Here is a 12781-nt window from a genome sequence, read left to right on the forward strand (position 1 = left end):
TTGAAACTTTAGCCCTTCTTGAGGAGATTTGACCTTCTTGTGTGTGTTTTATTGTGTGTTGGTGAGATTTGAGGAAGAATAGCTTTGTAAGAAGGAGCCTGAATTATGGGAGAGATTGTAGATCTAGATTTGTCACATCTTTTCCAGATTCATTGAGGTATAAAGCTTGGAACTTACTCCGTGTCTGCCTAGATCTAGTCTTTATGAAGTTTTGATCCCTTTTTGGTCCTATGATAAGATCTAGTGGGTTTCTTCCACTCCAGAAGTTAGAAGTTGCTTCTCTTTATGTTTATGAGGTTCCTAGTCCATAAATTTAGCATCTTGATGGTTGTGGATTAACCATGCATATGTTTAGGTTGTGTGAAAGTGGAAAGCTAAAAGTAAAGTTTGAATTCTTTTGAGCCATGCAAAGGCTCCAAGTTCATGATTTTATGGATTAAGACATTTCACAAGACTTGGATCTGAAGTTTAGACATTTGGTTGCAAGTGTTACGCCCTTAATGGAACAATGTTTAATGGGCACGTACGATGGGTGTACGCAAGCATACGTTGCATGTATGCTGCCGAATCGCCAATCGTGCATGCTTCTTAGTATGCTATGCGTACCCATCTCGTACTATAACACCCCTCTGGCACGTATGACAATATTGTCCGCTTTGGGCCACTCGGTACGAGGACTTCCCAAGGGGTCACCCATCCTGGTACTACTCCCGCCCGAGCACGCTTAACTGCAGAGTTCTTATGGGATCTACTGCCCTCACGACTTTAAAACGCGTTGTGATAGGGAAGCTATCCACACCCCTTATAAGGAATGCTTAGTTCTCCATCCCAGCCGATGTGGGATCAGATCTAACCCACTTTCACCCCCCATTATACTTGAAACGACCCAAAAATAACGACTAAAAATTTCTTTTAAAACATTACTAAAACTAGATTTATAAAAAACGTATCATAAGTCAAAACATAACTTTCGAGTATTAATTCAAAACATAATCTTATTATCAGAGTTAAACATCCCCAGGCTAACTGACTATGGTGTGTGCTCTGCAATCTTCTCGAGCTCCTCTTTTGAAAACCGAGTACCTAAAACCTAAACTGAAAACCGTAAGCACGAAGCTTAGTGAGCTCCCCCAATTTACCACATACCACACAATAACATGTAAAGCACATACTGGGCCTTGCGCACTGCATCGGACCGAAGTCTGGACTAACTGGGGCCTTGCCCCCTACATCGGACCGAAGTTCGAAGCTGTCTGGGACCTTGTCCCCTACATCAGACCGAAGTCTGAAGCTGACTGGGACCTTGTCCCCTACATCGGAACGAAGTCCGAAGCTGACTGGGACCTTGTCCCTTACATCGGACCGATGTCCGAAGCTGACTGGGACCTTGTCCCCTACATCGGACTAAAGTCCGAAGCTGACTGGGACCTTGTCCCCTACATCGGACCAAAGTCCGAATCTGACTGAACATAGCATAAACATATCAACTAGCATAAACACATAAATCCTGTCTGAGCCACGAAGGCATCAAACATGCTAACTACTGCATCGGATCAAAATCCGGATACTACTGCTAGCTAAACGGGCCGGCATTGTGGCCTTAGACCCGTTCCTACTGGAAGGAAACTCACCTGAACTGCTGAGCTCTGCTGATAAACCTCTGGCTGCTACTCGACAATCTCCTGAACAACTGCTCCTCTAGCTCTCCGAGCTATCAATATCCATAAAACACTTAGTCCAACTGACCTCCAAAGATCAACTAGGTCAACTCTGGTCAAGGTCAAAATCCTGGTCAAAGTCAACCTTCCAGGTCAACCCTACTCGCCGAGTTCATATGCTCAGGGCCTTTCTATTCGCGACTCGACTCGCCAAGTCAGTCTATGACTCGCCGAGTCCAACTAATTCCAAGTCCTGTCCTGTCCAACTCGCTGAGTCACCACCCGACTCACTGATTCGAGTCTCAACTCGAAGGGTTTGGGGTTCGCGACCTGACTCGCCAAGTCCACTAATAGACTCGCCGGGCCCAAGGCAATCATCAACCAACTCGTCGAGTTGTTCTTCCAACTCGCCGAGTTCATGCCTAACTTCATCCGACTCGACGAGCTGTTCATCCCACTCGTCGAGTTCCTCCTCATCTTCAAGCTACTCGCTGAGTCCACTCGAAGGACTCGCCGAGTCTATTCAGTCCTTAATCCATGCAGTGGCTTTTCGAGCCAAACAACGCTTCCAACTCATAGATCCATACTTCTAAGGCCTATCCCCGACGTAAAGTGGCAAACTTTACGTGTGGATCAAGAGATCTAGGCTTAAAACACATTCAAACTAGGGTTTATGGCAACATACTTCTTCAACATACCAAGGGTTGATACTTTAGGGGATTCTAGACCAAAACAATCATGGATCTGAGGTAGCAACCTCAGATCTGGACCTGTAACTCGAAATGGTTACTTATCATGCCAAAATGTCCAAAACTCACACATAAGAATAGATCTAGGTGCAAAGGGAGTCCAAGCAACAGCTTATTACCTCCAATTGGTCTGAAATGACTTCTCAATCCCGGATCTACAGTCCCTTCTTGCACCTCCAAGGCCTTTCTTCCTTCTCCAAGCTTTAGTGCACTCTTCAAAGCAAGATTTAGCTCACAAACGGATATGGTGGCTAGGGTTTGGTGTTCTGGGGTAGAGAGGCAGTAAAGGAACCCTAGGAAGGAGAATGAGGCGCTTAACTAGGCTCCAAGTCCCGGATTTAGGGTTTTGCTCGTTCAGACCCAACTCGTCGAGTCTCCTTGGCCGACTCGCCGAGTCGGTCGCTTACACCTCGACCCGGATCCCGCTCGGACTCGCCGAGTCCCTCCATGGACTCGCCGAGTCTCCCCTTAAAATTGAGGTCTTATTTCTTTTCTTGACTTTCCAAACTTTGGGGTGTTACAAGTCTCCCCCACTTAAACTAAACTTCGTCCTCGAAGTTTGTTATGACCAACTGTCCTGCGAACTGCCTCCAACTCTCTATCTGGAAAACTAACACCCTTCTGTCCATCACTCCAGCCACTCACAGTGCTGGTCACTACAGTTGGTACATACTGAATTCTTCTCCTTTCCCTAATTTCCTCAATGTTACTTCCTCCGACTGAGAATTCTGTTACCCCTCATCCGCCTACCGGATGCACTGAGACCACCCTGGTCCAACTAATCTACTGATATCTGAGTTACCGGACTCCCACCGGTCACTACACTCCATCGCAATCTCCTAGTCGCTTCCAGCGACTCCTGAAGATACTTCGACCATCTATAACTGTTCTATCCATTCTGCCGCTCATACTGAAACGATGCTGTTGGAACCAGCTTGCTTATATCCCATCTGATTACTCAACTCCTACTAACTCGAGCCTTCCATCCTGAAAGAAACGCTACCTGCCTAGCTATCCTTACAGATCACTTACCCTTGGCAGAAGGCTCAACTGATCCTGCTGAGAGGGGCTTGCCATTTCCAAATCAACCAACTATACCGCCAGCACTTGCATTCCAACACAAATACTAATACTGTCCCAAAACTCTGAAACTTTCCAAACACTGAACTGCCTGCAATACTGAACATGCCTGAAACTCTAAACTGCCTGAAACGCTGAACCGACTGAAACGCTGAACGACCTGAAACACTGAACTGACTGAAACACTGAGCTGCCTGAAACACTGAACTGGCTAAAACACTGAGCTGCCTGAAACACTGATCTGACTGAAACACTGAGCTGCCTGAAACACTGAACTGGCTGAAACACTGAGCTGCCTGAAACACTGATCTAACTGAAAAACTGAACTCCAACCCAACGGTGGAGTCAAAGGACTCCTCACTTAGTCGCTTCCACGACTTCTGAACGAAATCTTCCTCTGGAACTAGTTTGCACTAGTTATCCTGTCACTGTGGCTCAAGCAACCTTCCGATCCAACCGATCGGGTCCATACGTCGCATCCTGACATCATCAATTCCACAGCTAACAACATGATGGCTCCCAGAATGACGGTAGCCCTTAACATACCCGAACCCCAACGGTCCGCTGCTACTCTGATCTCATAACTGATGCGACGATCTACTGACAAATCGCCGACTTAAACATAAGTGAACCATTTGGGAAATCCGAAATCTAACCCGTGGATTCCCATATCCTCACTGCTACACCCGAACTGGTGGGTACTACTGCTTTCCCGCTTCCAACACGCGCTCATGCTACCTACCAATCTGATAAAGGCTGCGACTACGCTCGCGGACTTACAACTCTCTAATACTATCTGGTTGCTAGTGAATGCTACGGCTACCCCCGCAGACTTACAACACTACTACTACTATCTGACTGCTAGTGAATGCTACGGCTACCCCCGCAGACTTACAACACTACTACTACTATCTGACTGCTAGTGAATGCTACGGCTACCCCCGCTGACTTACAACACTACTACTACTATCCCGAGGACATCCTGACTATCCCTAGTCCCGCTAGTGATTCCTCATCCTGATTTCCCAAAAACAGCCCTTAGTCTTTGAATACTGCATCATCCTCGACATCTTATATCCTTAATATACTTAGCGATTCGTCGAGGGACTCTTCGGCTTGGTTCCCAAACCAACCGTCTACTGATCCAAATACAAGAAGCTATTGTTGGGAAGTTTCCAAACTCCCAACTCCTGAATCTACACAATCCTGCATGCTGACGCTGACACTAGCTACTAATACGAAGACATCTCCTGATATCCGTTCTCAGGATCCCCATTCCGACTCACTTGAGCCTCTACAGGTGGTCCTCCAATCCTGGATTCTCAACCAGCTTCTAATCATCTCGATTACATGAACTAATTGCTGGGAAGGTCCTCGAACTCCCAAATCTGAACTCCTCAATCTATCGATTACTATGCTACAATCGTTTCGGAGGCCGCACAGTCATTCTGAGTCTACGTGACTCTTATCCTTGTATACTTGGAAGGGTTCTCCCCCACTTGGATTCGACTAGATCCTTACTACTCACTGGTCGAAAGGATTTCCAACCTTCCTTCCATTAAAAGGGCGATATGCTGACCGCCGGCGATTACCCTTGCCAGCGCTCCAACTAACTCCTGCCAGGTCCACACCCTTCCTGCTATCTGACTGAGCACCCTTCGATCCTTAACTGTAATTGCTTTAGGGACTACATCCCGAGAATCTGCGTTTGGGGTGCGCATCCCCAACCCACTTCCTTACTGACCGCTAGCTACTCCACTAAAACTCTGGACTATCACTCCTGAGAATATAACTGATCATTACCCAACTAACGCCTTCCGCAAGTAGTAAAGCACTACTGCATCTTACACATACATGCTACAGATGCTGAATCCGAAGTAACCTGATCTAGAGGGAACGACCTCCAATTCACTATTCGAATTCCAAGGTATTCAGATGGCATAAAACTCAACCACGAGCAGGTAATGCAGCAACATAACAATAATATCACAATAATAGATGACAGAAAAGAAAAAGATACATACCTCCATCACTCAGTGCTGCTCGAATCCCTGCTGAAATCTACCAGAAAACTTGGCTCCGAGCCGTAGGCGCCCTTGCCCAGCCCTGATGTCCGTTGGGCTCTCGAAGTCCTAGGGGCAGGAGCTGGCACCTGCCCTGCTGTATACAAACTCGGACAGTGGGCCTTCTTGTAGCCTCTCTGACCGCAATGGAAACATATCGGGTCAAGTCCCTGGGCAATGGTAGTAGTACAATCCCTGCTAATATGACCCATTCGACCGCATCTGAAATAGCCCAAAACATCACCACTTCTACGCCTGCACACACACATGTGCGTCCTTCCGCACTTCCCACATCGACTGCGGTTTTGATAGTTCCTCGTCCTCAAATCCGAACCCTTGGGCCTCTTACTCGAACCTGAGGCTACCTGAGTCTCATCCGCTTTCCTCTTCCTTTCCGACTCCCTGCCCGCCGACTGAACAACAACTGTCTGATCCTGGAGCCTCTCGATCAATATATCAATGATCCTCACGACCATGTCGGGCAGATCCTCGTGAATGGCTCGCGAAACTTCCTCAACTATCCAATCATACAGAGGTCTCTCTTGGAGACAGGGTGCCCCACTCACTCCTGTCCCCTGATGGCAGAAACTAGAAATGGGATCTCCCTCCCTGATGGATCCCTGAACTCCATAAGATTCGAGACCAAGACGAGCCCCAAACTGTCCTGAAACTATCCCGGCCTTAAAGGCCTCAAGATAACGGTCCATGAGCTCCACAATGGCCTCTCTAACCGAACCGGAAATCACTGGAGTCTGATCAATGATGTTGCGCGTGATCTCTGCGGAAATGAAATCCCTCATCTGATCATCAAGCTGCCCGGCTCTAAAGCCCGAGCCAGATCCCTCCTCGATGTCTGAACTGCTAACTGGTAGCTCGCGCAATGTCACCATGCTGAAAATATAACAATTCCTGATCAATTTACACACTACTGCTGAGGGATTTCTCACTCCACCATTCCCTGGTTTCGTCTTGGCCCCTCTTGAATCGAGTACGGATCCTCTGCTTTCAGTAGTATGGGCCCCTACTACCTTCCACATCTATCTGTACTTTCCTCAAGAGTCACCTCAACTCCACCAACTCACTTCTACTAATACTGATCTCTGCTACTCTCATCCTAGGCTTGCCCTAGGGAACCTCTGATTCCAACCAAACCAATCCTCAGCTGCTGAGGGCCTCCTCGTAATGCCAATTAGCCACCACCTGAATACCATCACATGCAATGAGGCTCGGATAATCCTTCGAGTAAAAGTCTCGTCCTTACGACGGTTAGACTCAGACGAGAGCTGCGCAGTAGGGCCAAATCCAGCACTCTGAGATTATTCAAACCTGATCACATGTGATATGACGTGTTCACCTAATGGCTAACTCCCATCACTCAGAGTCCCACAAAGCACAAAGCAAGCAACATTCGGATAAAGGAAACATACTCAGGCAAAACTATTCTCATAATAAGAAACTGCACTAGCATACAATGCTAAGCTCACACTATCAGGCATCACCTACACAGGCGATCCTACTACTGTCTACTCAATACTAGCATGCAATTCTCATCAAGCTGGAACACATAAAGCAGGCACATAAGGCATCATCCTAGATCCTTAGTCCTATTCTAGCATGCTGTTCTACTGAAGCTGGAACTGAAACTGAAACTGAAATTGATACTGATAATCATAACATAACTTGTATGGGTAAATTGGGAGTACTTCCTTGAGCTCGGCTGATTGCATGCACCACACCTTTTATCTTGTTTAAGAATTCTTTTCTTTCTAAGTGCTTTTTAAAATTCCATTTGAAAATGTTTTTCCTTTTTTGAAAATCCTTTTATCTTTCCCTTAGTTTGAGTTTAGATACACCCAGAGGTGCATCCGTATCCCTCAAACCAAGGCTCTAATACCAAATTGAAACGACCCAAAAATCACGACTAAAAATTTCTTTTAAAACATTACTAAAACTAGATTTATAAAAAACGTATCATAAGTCAAAACATAACTTTCGAGTATTAATTCAAAACATAATCTTATTATCAGAGTTAAACATCCCCAGGCTAATTGACTATGGTGTGTGCTCTGCAATCTTCCCGAGCTCCTCTTTTGAAAACCGAGTACCTAAAACCAAAACTGAAAACCATAAGCACGAAGCTTAGTGAGCTCCCCCAATTTACCACATACCACAAAATAACATGTAAAGCACATACTGGGCCTTGGCCACTGCATCGGACCGAAGTCCGGACTAACTGGGGCCTTGCCCCCTACATCGGACCGAAGTCCGAAGCTGTCTGGGACCTTGTCCCCTACATCAGACCGAAGTCCGAAGCTGACTGGGACCTTGTCCCCTACATCGGAACGAAGTCCGAAGCTGACCGGGACCTTGTCCCTTACATCGGACCGATGTCCGAAGCTGACTGGGACCTTGTCCCCTACATCAGACCAAAGTCCGAAGCTGACTGGGACCTTTTCCCCTACATCGGACCGAAGTCCGAAGCTGACTGAACATAGCATAAACATATCAACTAGCATAAACACATAAATCCTGTCTGAGCCACGAAGGCATCAAACATGCTAACTACTGCATCGGATCAAAATCCAGATACTACTGCTAGCTAAACGGGCCGGCATTGTGGCCTTAGACCCGTTCCTACTGGAAGGAAACTCACCTGAACTGCTGAGCTCTGCTGATAAACCTCTGGCTGCTACTCGACAATCTCCTGAACAACTGCTCCTCTAGCTCTCCGAGCTATCAATATCCATAAAACACTTAGTCCAACTGACCTCCAAAGATCAACTAGGTCAACTCTGGTCAAGGTCAAAATCCTGGTCAAAGTCAACCTTCCAGGTCAACCCTACTCGCCGAGTCCTCCTAATGACTCGTCGAGTTCATATGCTCAGGGCCTTTCTATTCGCGACTCGACTCGCCGAGTCAGTCTATGACTCGCCGAGTCCAACTAGTTCCAAGTCCTGTCCTGTCCAACTCGCTGAGTCACCACCCGACTCACTGATTCGAGTCTCAACTCGAAGGGTTTGGGGTTCGCGACCTGACTCGCCGAGTCCACTAATAGACTCGCCGAGCCCAAGGCAATCATCAACCAACTCGTCGAGTTGTTCTTCCAACTCGCCGAGTTCATGCCTAACTTCATCCGACTCGACGAGCTGTTCATCCCACTCGTCGAGTTCCTCCTCATCTTCATGCTACTCGCCGAGTCCACTCGAAGGACTCGCCGAGTCTATTCAGTCCTTAATCCATGCAGTGGCTTTTCGAGCCAAACAGGGCTTCCAACTTATAGATCCATACTTCTAAGGCCTATCCCCGACGTAAAGTGGCAAACTTTACGTGTGGATCAAGAGATCTAGGCTTTAAACACATTCAAACTAGGGTTTATGGCAACATACTTCTTCAACATACCAAGGGCTGATACTTTAGGGGATTCTAGACCAAAACAATCATGGATCTGAGGTAGCAACCTCAGATCTAGACCTCTAACTCGAAATGGTTACTTATCATGCCAAAATGTCCAAAACTCACACATAAGAATAGATCTAGGTGCAAAGGGAGTCCAAGCAACAGCTTATTACCTCCAATTGGTCTGAAATGACTTCTCAATCCCGGATCTACAGTCCCTTCTTGCACCTCCAAGGCCTTTCTTCCTTCTCCAAGCTTTAGTGCACTCTTCAAAGCAAGATTTAGCTCAAAAACGGATATGGTGGCTAGGGTTTGGTGTTCTGGGGTAGAGAGGCAGTAAAGGAACCCTAGGAAGCAGAATGAGACGCTTAAATAAGCTCCAAGTCCCGGATTTAGGGTTTTCCTCGTTCAGACCCAACTCGTCGAGTCTCCTTGGCCGACTCGCCATGTCGGTCGCTTACACCTCGACCCGGATCCCGCTCGGACTCGCCGAGTCCCTCCATGGACTCGCCGAGTCTCCCCTTAAAATTGAGGTTTTCTTTCTTTTCTTGACTTTCCAAACTTTGGGGTGTTACACGTACGCAATGCGTATTGGTGAAAAAAGGAGTATGTAGGGCGTAAGTCTGAGTACATCAGGCGTACTGAACAACTGTGAACTTTTGTTTACTTTTGCGGTTTGGGCTGTATTTGGACTATTAGGGTTTTGGGCCTTATTAGGCCTTAGTCTTTCCGACTTTAGGCCATTGGTGCCATGTAGGAATTTGGGCCATATTGGGCTTTTGGAGCCATTAAGTTTGGCCTCGGTTATTAGGCCAAGTGAGGAAAGGGTAAAATGGTCTTTCACCCTAGGAGTTGGACAATTGAGAAAGATTCTTATTTATGGTTTATGCTCAATTATTAATTGGGCTTTTATTTGATTGATGAGTGCGGCGGTTTCCTGGATCAGTAGTCCGAGCATTTATCTGATTTTCAGTACTTTTCGGTGAGTCTCCTCGTTGTGTTTGGCGGGTCGAAGGCACCAATGTTGGCCCATGATTTATTATGATCAGAATGGTAGTTGGTTGTGTGACTCTTGCATCTATGGTATGCGATATGTAGACCGACGATATCCGATCTCAGGCGGGGCCTGATGAGTGTGTTGTATGCTATTTATGTTAGTTATTCTTATATGTGTTTTATGTATCTGTATGATGCCAGGCGGAGCCTGATGAATGTGATCTGGCAGGCCCATCTCACGTTACTAATAGATATGTTCTGAGAGGGGCTCGATGTCTGGCAGGTCCCAATTGTTTTCGGGGACTGCCCAATGTGTATTGATATGTACGGTAGGGGTATTTTGGGGAACTCACTAAGCTTCTTGCTTATGGTTTTCAATTTATGTTTTAGGTATTTCCGGATCGAAAGGGAAGAGTTGGGGATGATCGCGTCTGATGTATTGGGATGTTTGATTGACATACTCTGGTTTTCTTATATGGCTTTTATAAACACGTTTTCATTGATGCTTTTATTATTATGAAAACAAAATTTTTGGCTTTAAATTTTGGGACGTTACAAGTTGGTATCAGAACCTTGGTTTGAGGGATTCAGGCATACTCTCGGGTGTGTCTGAACTCAGACCGAGGATTTGGTAGATTTTTGTCAAAAAAAAATGTTTTCTGAAAAGAGTTTTTCTAATAAAAAATGGGTTGGTTCATGAAATCGACCGAGCTCAAGTAAGTTTTCCCAAAATACCCATACCTCTTTTATGTTATGCTTTGAATTGCGAGTTTGTGAATCACATGTTGGATTAGGGCTAAGGATCTGCTCAGAATTGCATGATAGAGTACTAGCATAGATGTCTTTGTATGCCTGTTGTATGAGCTTGGAGACTTGCATATTATTTGTTACAACTAGGATCTAAGACTTACAATGAAGATACTCAAACCTCAGGATCCTCAAACCTCAGTATCCCAAACATACTTTAGTTGTGCATAAATAATCAAGCCAAAGACTTATTCTCAACGAATAGTCGTCATTACCATGCAAAAGACCCGGAAGACCAAGTCAAGCAATGTCTATAAGTTGATCTCGGAGGATCCCAAAATTTTCGAAGTTCTTGTTTTTAGCTTTGGACTATAAAAATGACTTGTATTCATCACACTACACACGAGACTTAGAAGAACAACAATACTTGTACTTATACACTTTACATTTTCTCTATAATCGACATTTCCAATCAATAAAATCATCAAGCCTGGTGATCATTACCACCTCCCATGGTTTTATGTCAGAGATCCTAGCAAGGATCAAGGGCATTCCTTGTAAACAACTTGTGTCACTTTGATCAATGATTTATATTTGCATTGTTCTCAACATCACGACCTCTGATACACTATGGTTGATTCTTGATTGTTCATTTTTGACAAAAACTATTTGGCGCCCACCTTGGGGCCATGGTGTTCAAAATCCTTCAACAAACCATGTCTACTCAATCGGCTCTATCCTCTTCCTAGATTCCTCCTATTTCCCTAAAAAACCTTCCACCATCACCGGGTGGAGCTCTGAAAAAAGTCCCAGAAACATTAAAGAAAAACACCTCTCCGGTCGTTACCCCAGGACTCAAGGATCCTTCTGTGTTGTTCTCTGACAACAAAATCTTTTCTATAATAAAATGACTATAATGAAAAGTCGCCTAGTAGCAGGAGGATAACAGGACAATTCTCAAGGAAGTTGAAAGAATAAGGACAGAAATCCACAAGCCTTAGGAGGCAGTGCCCTCGATCTTGTAGACCAAGATCTTGAACTTTGATAACCTGGGATCCTCAGTGGTTCATCGCGAGACAGGATCCTTAATACCAACTTCTGTTCTCGCTTGTGGCGCGAATCCGAGAAACCAAGCCCATACGAACCTAAATCCCAACAAAACCTTTATTACTACCAATAATAAGGATCTTGGTAATCCCGTCAATAATAATATCTTTACTACTAACTCAATGGATCTTGATACATGTTTAAGCCCGATCATGGCTAAGGAACTATAGTAGCTAAGAAAAATGATCTCAAGCATACCCGGAGTAGTTCAGCATGTACTGGAAGTATCCCCCAAAAGCTACATGATCTCCAGATTCATTACAGCAAAAGCTAATAACAAGTCCTCGAAGCGCTTTCAGACCCCCAACATGAAGCCTTATGACGGAGCTACAGATCTGAGGAGCACATGGCACAAGACAGAGAGAGGATGGTGATCATTCCTATCACCACTCACTTGAAAGAAGCTTGTATGTGCAAGGTTTTTGGTTCCACCTTCACAAGATTAGCTCTAAAATGGTTTCTTAACGTTCCTCCTTACTCTATTACATCATTTCCTCATTTGATTAATTTATTTAACAATAAATTTTCTTTTAATAGAACATTCGAAAAGCTCATTACCGATCTCTATTGGCTGGTTCAGGATTCTAAGGAATCCCTTAGGACTTTTGTTCACAGGTTTGGCAGGGAAGCTCTAAGTATCCCCAACATCGACATGGTAACTGCAATTGAAGCATTTAAAATAAGCTTAAAGAAGGATTATCCCTTCTATGAAGACCTCATAATGACTGCATGCAAGAGAATGGACGAAGTCAGAAGCGTGCACTAAGGTTCATCATGCTCGAAGAAGACAAGGAGATCCAAAAAAGGAGCAACCCACCAAGCTCTTATGATCGCCTCAATAGGAAGGTCGATTCCTCGGACCAAAGATCCAATAAATCAAAACCTTATTCCAAACCTGACCATCACAGGGTTAATGCCCTTGAAGATGAGGGAGAGGAAGAAGATTTTCCTAAGATTACTGATTGTTGTTTTTCTGTGGATATTT

The sequence above is a fragment of the Lactuca serriola genome, chromosome 2, assembly GCF_051521515.1.
Source record: "Lactuca serriola cultivar US96UC23 chromosome 2, Lser_US96UC23_V15, whole genome shotgun sequence".
Lineage (NCBI taxonomy): Eukaryota > Viridiplantae > Streptophyta > Magnoliopsida > Asterales > Asteraceae > Lactuca > Lactuca serriola.